A 9,063-nucleotide genomic window follows, 5' to 3' on the forward strand; every position below is an offset into this window, starting at 1 on the left:
TAATTTTCATACTGAGAACATGACTCAACCTCCACCTTGTGAGAGGACTCTTAGGGAGATGGCTGCACCTGATTTCACTTATGAAAGCTTGTGCATTCAATATCCTGATGAGGGTGTTCCATATGTTCTCAAGACTGGACTAATACATTTGCTGCCCAAGTTTCATGGTCTTGCAGGTGAAGATCCTCATAAGTATCTTAAGGAGTTCTATATTGTTTGTTCCACCACGAAGCCCCCTGATGTCCAGGAAAATCATATCTTTCTAAAGGTTTTTCCTCATTCTCTGGAGGGAGTGGCAAAAGATTGGCTGTATTACCTTGCCCCCAGATCCATCTCCAGCTGGGATGACCTTAAGTGGGTGTTCTTGGAGAAATTATTCCCTGCATCTAGGACCACTTCCATCAGAAAAGACATTTCAGGCATTAGGCAACTTGGTGGAGAGAGCTTGTATGAGTACTGGGAAAGATTCAAGAAATTGTGTGCAAGCTGCCCTCACCACCAGATTTTTGAGCAACTCCTTCTTCAATATTTCTATGAGGGACTTAGAAACATGGAGAGGAGTATGATTGATGCTGGCAGTGGTGGAGCCCTTGGTGATATGACTCTTGTTGAGGCTAGGAAATTGATTGAGAAGATGGCTTCCAACTCCCAACAATTCAGTGCAAGAAATGATGCTATTGTCCTTAGAGGAGTCCATGAGGTGGCTACAAATTCATCTTCATCTACTGAAAATAAAAAGCTTGAGGGAAAACTTGATGCCTTGGTCAACCTAGTAACTCAGCTTCCCATGAATCAGAAATCTGCACCTGTTGCAAGAGTCTGTGCTCTATGTTCTTCTGCAGATCACCATACATATCTTTGTCCTTCTTTGTAGCAATCTGGAGTCAATGAGCAACCTGAAGCTTATGCTGCAAACATTTATAATAGACCCCCTCAGCAGCAAAACCAACAACAACAAAATAATTATGATATTTCAAGCAACAGATACAATCCAGGTTGGAGAAATCATCCAAATCTGAGATGGGCAAGTCCTCCACAACAACAACAACCTATCCCTCCTTTCCAGAATGTTGCTGGTCCAAGCAAGCCATATGTTCCTCCTCCAATACAGCAGCAGCAGTCACAACAAAGACAACAAGCAACTGAGGCCCCTCCTCAACCTTCCATAGAAGAGTTAGTGAGGCAAATGACCATCCAGAATATGCAATTTCAGAAAGAGACAAGAGCCTTCATTTAGAGTCTGAAAAATCAGATGGGGCAGATGGCTATTCAGTTGAACCAAGCTTAGTCCCAAAATTCTGACAAATTGCCTTCACAAATTGTGCAGAATCCAAAAATTGTGAGTGCCATCACCTAGAGGTCTGGCAACCAAATCCAAGTGCCTCCACCAGTAGCAGCACCTGCACCTAAACCTGTCAAGCTTCATTCTGCACCTGAAAAAGAGGATGAGATAGTTGCACAAAAGAGAAAGCTTCCTAACAAAAATTTTCATGCAGGTGGACCTTCTTCTAGTAATTCTGACTTATCATAGCCTCTTATCCCCCTTCCATTCCTACATAGAGCAATTCCAAACAAAAAAATGGGAGAAGCAAAAAAGGAGATCTTGGAGACCTTCAGGAAAGTAGAGGTGAACATACCTCTGCTAGATGCCATCAAGCAGATTCCAAGATATGACAAGTTTCTAAAGGAGTTGTGCACCCACAAAAGGAAGCTCAAAGGCAATGAAAGGATTAGCATGGGCAGAAATGTGTCAACATTGATAGGTAAATCTGTTCCTCACATTCCTGAGAAATGTAAGGACCCAGGTACTTTTCGTATACCTTGCATTATTAGGAACAGTAAATTTGAGAATGCCATGCTAGATCTAGGAGCATCAGTTAGTGTCATGCCTATTTCCATTTTCAATTATTTATCTCTTGGACCCTTGCAATCTACAGATGTGATTATTCATTTGGCAAATAGAAGTGTTGCTTACCCCGCAGGTTTCATAGAGGATGTGCTAGTTCGGGTTGGTGAACTTATTTTTCCTGTTGATTTTTATGTTCTTAATATGGAAGAGGGATTTTCCCATGGTTCAGTTCCAATTATTTTAGGCAGGCCATTTATGAAAACAGCCCGAACCAAGATAGATGTTTATGCTGGCACATTGTCTATGGAATTTGGTGATATTGTTGTTCATTTTAACATTCTTGATGCCATGAAACATCCATTTGAGGATCATTCTGTTTTTCGTGCTGAGATAATTGATCAGATTGTTGATGATTATATGTTTGATTTTGATTATTGATCGAGGCTATACGCGAATCAAATAAACATGAAAATGCAGTAACTAGGAAGTGATCCTAGGTCGTTTCCCAACGAGCAATGATAAACCAAATGTTCATAATATACTTGCAGTAACAATAATGATTGGGGGGGGGGTTTGTTTTGTGATTTAAGGAACAGAACAAGTAAACTGGAATACGAAACTAATAATATTAAAAATGGGTTGTTTCCTCTGATTCAGAAGCCATTCTCTTATCCTGGGTTATGGAGAATTCATCCCTAACAGTTAACCACTTAATCCAACCCTATTTCAATTTACTAAGCGAAAATCAACTTAGGGTTGTCGATACGTGATTAGGCACCACATACACCAGTTAGCCCTTCGTCCATTAAGCATGAACGCAAGTTAGGCTCAGAAGCAATTAATCGAACACGAAGCGTGCACTGATTAATGTTCACAAATTTGGGTTAACTGGTGAAGGGAAAACTGCCAGGGAACCACATTATAAACAAAACCTCAAAGAGAGTTGGGCTTCGTCCTCAGAAGGAAACAACACCAGAATATTTAGCCTTCCATAGATTCAAACAGAAAACGTAAATGAAACATGAAGCAGAAACGTAAATAAACAGAAATGTAAATGAGACAGAAATGAAAATGAAAACAGAAACGTAAATGAAAGTAGAAGAAGAAACAAGAACGAAATTGTAATTAGAAGCAGGAAATGGAAAATTGCATTACGTCAACAGTAGCATCCAAGCAGAAAAACGTACAACCCTAAAACAAAGCTCTGAATAATGAATGGCATAATAGAATAGCCTTGCACGAATCCCAAGGCTGCTATTTAAAAAGAGTCACTCAAAGTCACTGGGCCCTATTACAATACTCTGGCCCAAAACGAAATTAACACTGAACCACATAAAATAAAATTGCGAAATTTCCTAATTAGAAATTAACTAAGGTAAGCGCTGCTTTAATTGCCCTCTTCAAGTCCACAACCAAAATCTGGATTAAGCCCAATGTTTCATTAATTCTTGAAATTAGATTAAAAACATCAAATTAGCTAAATGAGCCCAAATAATAAAACTGCCTAATTAATTGACAATTAAGACCAATCAGTAATTAAAATGGTGCAAAAAGGGTTTAGAAAATAGAAGAAAATGATGGCACATCAATTATGTTCTTCACGGTAGGAAACATCCATTTTTATCTGATCTGCATACTTGTCATTACTTATGCATTGAATCTGAATCTGAGTTTGAATTTGATCCTGTATCTCATTTTTATGCTGAGAGTGAATTTGAATTTGAGTCTGGTGTTGTACCTCTTGATGTTGATTTTTTAGAGTCAGAATGCACTAACCATGTTGCAGGAAGTACATATACTTCTGACTTGCTTTAGGAGGTACAAGCTGAGGAACCATCTTCTTCTCCTACCCTGGTTCCTCCCACTGTTCAGCCACCACCCACACCAGAGTTGAAGCCCTTAGCAACAACCCTCAAATATGCTTACTTGGAGGACACAAAAAAATTTCCAGTGATCATCTCTGCCTTCCTTGCTGCTGAGCAAGAGGAGAAGTTGTTGCTAGTTCTCAAGAAGCACAAGAAAGCCATTGGATGGACTTTAGTAGACATTCCTGGTATTAGCCCATCTACCTGCTTGCATAGGATACTTTTAGAGGATGGAGCTAAGCCAGTGAGGCAGCCACAGCGGCGACTCATCCCCGTCATTCTAGATATGGTGAAAAAGGAAGTGACCAAGCTCTTACAAGCTGGAATCATCTACCCCATTTTTGACAACCAGTGGGTGAGTCCAGTCCAAGTGGTTCCTAAGAAGACAGGTCTCATAGTGATTAAGAATGAAAGGGATGAGCTTATCCCCATAAGAGTGCAGAACAATTGGCGAGCCTGCATTGATTATAGGAGGTTGAACCAGGTAACCAGAAAAGATCATTTTCCCCATCCATTCATTGACCAAATGCTTGAGCGCTTGGCAGGTAAATCTCATTACTATTTTCTTGATTGTTTTTCTGGTTATTTACAAATTCATATTGCTCCCGAGGATCAAGAAAAGACCATATTCACCTGTCCCTTTGGCACTTTTGCCTATAGGAGGATGCCCTTTGGCCTATGCAACGCCCTTGGTACCTTCTAGCGGTGTATGCTTAGCATTTTCAGCGATTTTTTAGAGACTTGCATAGAGGTGTTTCTAGATGATTTTACTGTTTATGGATCCTCTTTTGATACATGTTTGGGTAGTCCGGATAGAGTTCTTAGTAGATGCATTGAAACTAAGCTTGTGCTGAATTTTGAAAAATGTCACTTCATGGTAGAACAAGGTATAGTTTTAGGGCATATCATTTCCAGTTGGGGCATAGAGGTAGACCCTGCAAAAATAGCTGTTAATTCACAATTGCCTTACCCCTCTTGCGTGCGAGAGGTTCATTCTTTTCTTGGTCATGCAGGGTTTTATAGGCGCTTTATCAAGGATTTTAGCAAAGTGGCCCTTCCACTATCCAATCTGCTGCAAAAGGAGGTGGAGTTTGATTTTGATGACCGGTGCAAAGAGGCTTTTGATTGCCTCAAGCGTGCGGTGAATACCACCCCTATCATTCAGGCACCTGATTGGACAGCCCCATTTGAGCTAATGTGCAATGCATCCAATTACGCATTGGGGGCTGTCCTTGCTCAAAAGATTGATAAGCTGCCTCGGGTGATCAACTATGCTTCTCGAACTTTGGATGCTGCTCAAGCAAATTACACTACCACAGAAAATGAGCTATTAGCAATAGTTTTTGCTCTTGAAAAATTTTGTTCATATTTGCTTGGTACTCGTGTTATTGTTTATACTGACCATGCAGCTCTGAAGTACTTGTTCAAGAAAGCTGAATCAAAGCCTAGATTGATCAGGTGGATGCTTTGGCTCCAAGAGTTTGATTTGGAGATCCGTGATCGGAGCGGTGCACAGAACCTTGTGGCTGACCATCTGAATAGGATTGAGCGTGTGTCTGAGGACTCACCCATTCGGGATGATTTTCTGGATGACCATTTGTACATTCTGTATAGTATTTCTGATTCCTTCCCCATTCCCTGGTTTGCTAATATTGTGAATTATTTGGTTGCTTCTGTTTTTCCTCCCTAAGCATCTAAAGGTCAAAATGATAAAATTAAGAGCGATGCTAAGCATTATATTTGGGATGACCCCTATTTGTGGAAGTTGTGCAGTGACCATGTTATTAGGAGATGCATTCCAGACCATGAGATTGACTCAGTCCTACAATTCTGTCATTCTTCCGCACCAGGTGGCCATCTTGGCATACAGAGGATAGCTCACAAGGTGCTTGACTACGGTTTCTATTGGCCCACCATCTTCAAGGATGCATGGAGAATCTGTAGCACTTGTGAGCCTTGTTAGAGAGCAGGCGGCTCACTTTCATGGAGACAACAAATGCCTCAACAACCCATGTTATTCTATGAGGTGTTTAATGTTTGGGGTATAGATTTTATGGGGACTTTCCCTGTCTCTTTTGCTTTTGTTTATATTCTGCTTGCTGTTGATTATGTTTTAAAATGGGTGAAAGCCAAACCCACCAGAACTAACGATGCTAAGGTTGTTGTGGATTTTGTTAGATCTAATCTATTTTGTAGGTTTGGAGTCCCTAAAGCCATCTTTAGTGATCAAGTTACCCATTTTTGTATCAGATCCATGTATGCCTTGCTCAAAAAGTATGGGGTCGTGCATAGAATTTCCACACCTTACCACCCCCAAACTAATGGGCAGGCTGAGATTTCAAATGGGGAGATAAAAAGGATCTTAGAGAAGATTGTGAAGCCGAACAAAAAGGATTGGAGCACCAGGCTGGATGGTGCATAGGATTGCCTACAAAGCACCCATAGGAATGTCGCCTTATCGGGTTGTCTTTGGAAAGGCATGCCATCTTCCTGTAGAGATAGAGCACAAAGCCTACTGGGCTGTAAAGACCTGTAACTTCTCTATTGATCAGGCTGGAGAGGAAAGGAAGTTGCAACTAAGTGAGCTAGATGAGATTCGTTTAGAAGCCTATGAGAATTCCAAATTCTACAAGGAGAAGACCAAGAAGTTCCATGATAGCTTGATTGCTAAGAAGGACTTCGTGGTTGGACAAAAGTTTTATCGTATAACTCTAGGCTCGGACTCATGAGTGGTAAGTTGAGGTCAAAGTGGATGGGTCCTTTTGTGGTGACTAATGTTTTTCCTTATGGTACAGTTGAGATCAAAAGTGAATCCACAGATTAGAGCTTCAAGGTCAATGGACACCGGCTAAAACCATTCCTCACAAATCCCTCCTTAGTGGATGTAGTAGTGGAGGAGACCTCTTTACTTCACCCTACTTCTCTTCCGCCATGACTTAGGGAGTTTTTTTTTTTCTGTCTCCTTCTTTACTTTTATTGCACTTGTCCAATTTTATTGTTTGTTTTGATTGCTCTTGATCTTGTGATTGTGCTACATTGAGGACAATGAGTTGTTTAAGTGTCAGGGGGGGGGGGAGATTGTTCTTTAATTTTGTTGATTTTGTTGGGTATTCTAGATTAAATTTGTTGGGTTTTCTAGTTTAATTTTTTTAGGTTTTCTAGGTTAATTTTGTTATTTTGGTTTTATGTTTTATGTACAACATTGCATGTTTCTCTTTGAATTATAGGTTATGTACAGGTAATGGGTAATTGTTTTTGAAATAGGAGTTTCTTGGCATTTTGTGAATTGAAATCCTTGTTTTTCTCTGCAAGTCAAGTTAGTTTTGAAAGTTCGAATTGGAAGTGATAGATTTACCCTTGGTGAGAATTTGAGTCATCATCATCTATTTTATTCGGTGTGTTTTGCCCCATTGATTTCTTGCACAATAGCCTTGGCTTGACTCTTGTTGATACTTCTTGCTTCACATGCATGTTGGGAGATGATTTAGGCATTTTGTTCTTATAAGCCTCTAGCCAAATGAGCCTACCTTGAATTAATTCCTTTGATAGCCCCTTTGAACCTATGTTCCCTTTCATTGTTTTGAAGCTCATTACAAGCCTTAAGTGAAAAACCATTATCTCACCCTACCCTTAAGGAATTTTGGAGTTTTGGAATTGTTTTGGGAATAAGTGTGGGAGGGTATGTTTCATTGGATGATATGTTTTTGTTGGCCATGCTTGATGATGTATTTTGGCCATGCTTGATGTATATACATATATTGCCTAATTGTTGCTTTATTTTTCAATTGCTGTCAATTGCTACTGTTCACGTTAAAAAAAATGAAAAAAAAAATAGAAAAAGAATGAAGTTGAATACATGAGGTCTTGGTTTGAAGACTTGGATTGGTTTGAGGACTTGGTTGACTTTGTTTTGGGTTTACTTTTTATGCTTAATTTTTAATTTTGGTTTTGGGGTTTACTACTTTTTCTTATTTCTCACTTATTCCCCATTGCTCCTCTATTCCTTTGGGTTTTAGCTACTTATCCCATACTTTCCTCTACCTTGTCCTTGGCCCCATTACAACCTTAAAAGACCTGTTGATCCTCATATGCATGTGTTTGTGGTGTGGTTGTCAATTTTAGAGACTTGCCAAGTCTATGTGGTGTTTGTTTTCATGGGTGCTTTGAGAGTAAACAGTAGCCTAGACACTTGAGAGATAGAGTGCATATCTTATAAGGCTTTATCACTTTTCATTCTTGAGCTGATTGACTATCTTGCCATGTTTGAGATGCTTGTGACTTTCATGATTGTCTTGATTCTTTAACCCTCTACGTGTTGGATGTTGCCCATTCCTTTTTGATTTTGCCCAGGAGTGCAAAAGGCTAAGTGTGGGGGGATTTGATGTGTCATTATTTTCTCCTATTTCTTAACCCTTTTTGTCACCATTTTAATTACTGATTAGCCTTAATTGTCAAATTAATTATGCAGTTTTATCATTTGGGCCTACTTGACTAATTTTTTGTTTTTAATTTAATTTCAGGAGAATTATAAGCAATTGGGCTTGAATCCGGAATTGGGCTTGGACTTGAAGAGAGCAGACAATTTTATTTTATCAAATCTTATCTTATCCAGATTTTATTTCATCTAGATTTTATTTCATCCAATCTTATCTTATCTTATCCAGATTTTATTTTATTTCGTTTATGGGCTTGGATTGAAAATAGATTTGTAAGCTTTGGGGCTGAGAACCTATATAACAGCACTAGGGTTTTAGTTTAGGGAGTTTTTTGGAGATGAGAATAATTTTAGGGTTTTGCAATTCCAGTTTTTATTACTATTCATGCACACTATTCACGTAGAATAAAATTCGTTTTCTACAATTTCGTTTCTGCTTCAATCTACAATTTCGTTTTTTGCTGATTAATGGAAGGCTAAGTCTCCAACGTTGTTTTCTCTTGAGGATCAAGCATAGCTCTCTTTGAGGTTTTGTTATTACTATTGAATACTGATCAGTTTTTCCTCTTCACCAATTACTCTGTATTTGTTGCTATTAATCCATGCATGCCTAGTGCTTGAGTAATTGTCTCTGCACTTAATTTACATTCATGCTTAATGATCAGTTTCGTTCATGATTAATTGGTGTATGTGTTGTTTAATCACATAATGACAGCCTTATGTTAATTTTCGCTTAGTAATTTAATTTATGGTTGGATTAAGTGGTTGAATTGGTTAGGGATAAATCCTCGTAACCTAGGATAAGAGACTTGCTTGTGAATCAAGGGGAAACAACATGTTTTAATTCTGCTATTTTCTAATTAAAATTTTTCTTGTTGTTTAAATTACAAAAAAAATTCGTTATTGTTTTATCA

At 38.9% G+C, this 9,063-nt stretch overlaps 1 non-coding gene across 1 annotated transcript; it reads right to left on the reverse strand.

The window, feature by feature from the left end:
• Positions 1 to 400: 400 nt before the first annotated feature.
• Positions 401 to 504, reverse strand: LOC114410962. Its single transcript, XR_003666352.1, has one exon. It is a non-coding gene; the product is annotated as a small nucleolar RNA R71 (small nucleolar RNA).
• Between the last annotated feature and the right edge of the window lie 8,559 nt (positions 505 to 9,063).

The sequence above is a fragment of the Glycine soja genome, chromosome 4 (assembly GCF_004193775.1).
Source record: "Glycine soja cultivar W05 chromosome 4, ASM419377v2, whole genome shotgun sequence".
Lineage (NCBI taxonomy): Eukaryota > Viridiplantae > Streptophyta > Magnoliopsida > Fabales > Fabaceae > Glycine > Glycine soja.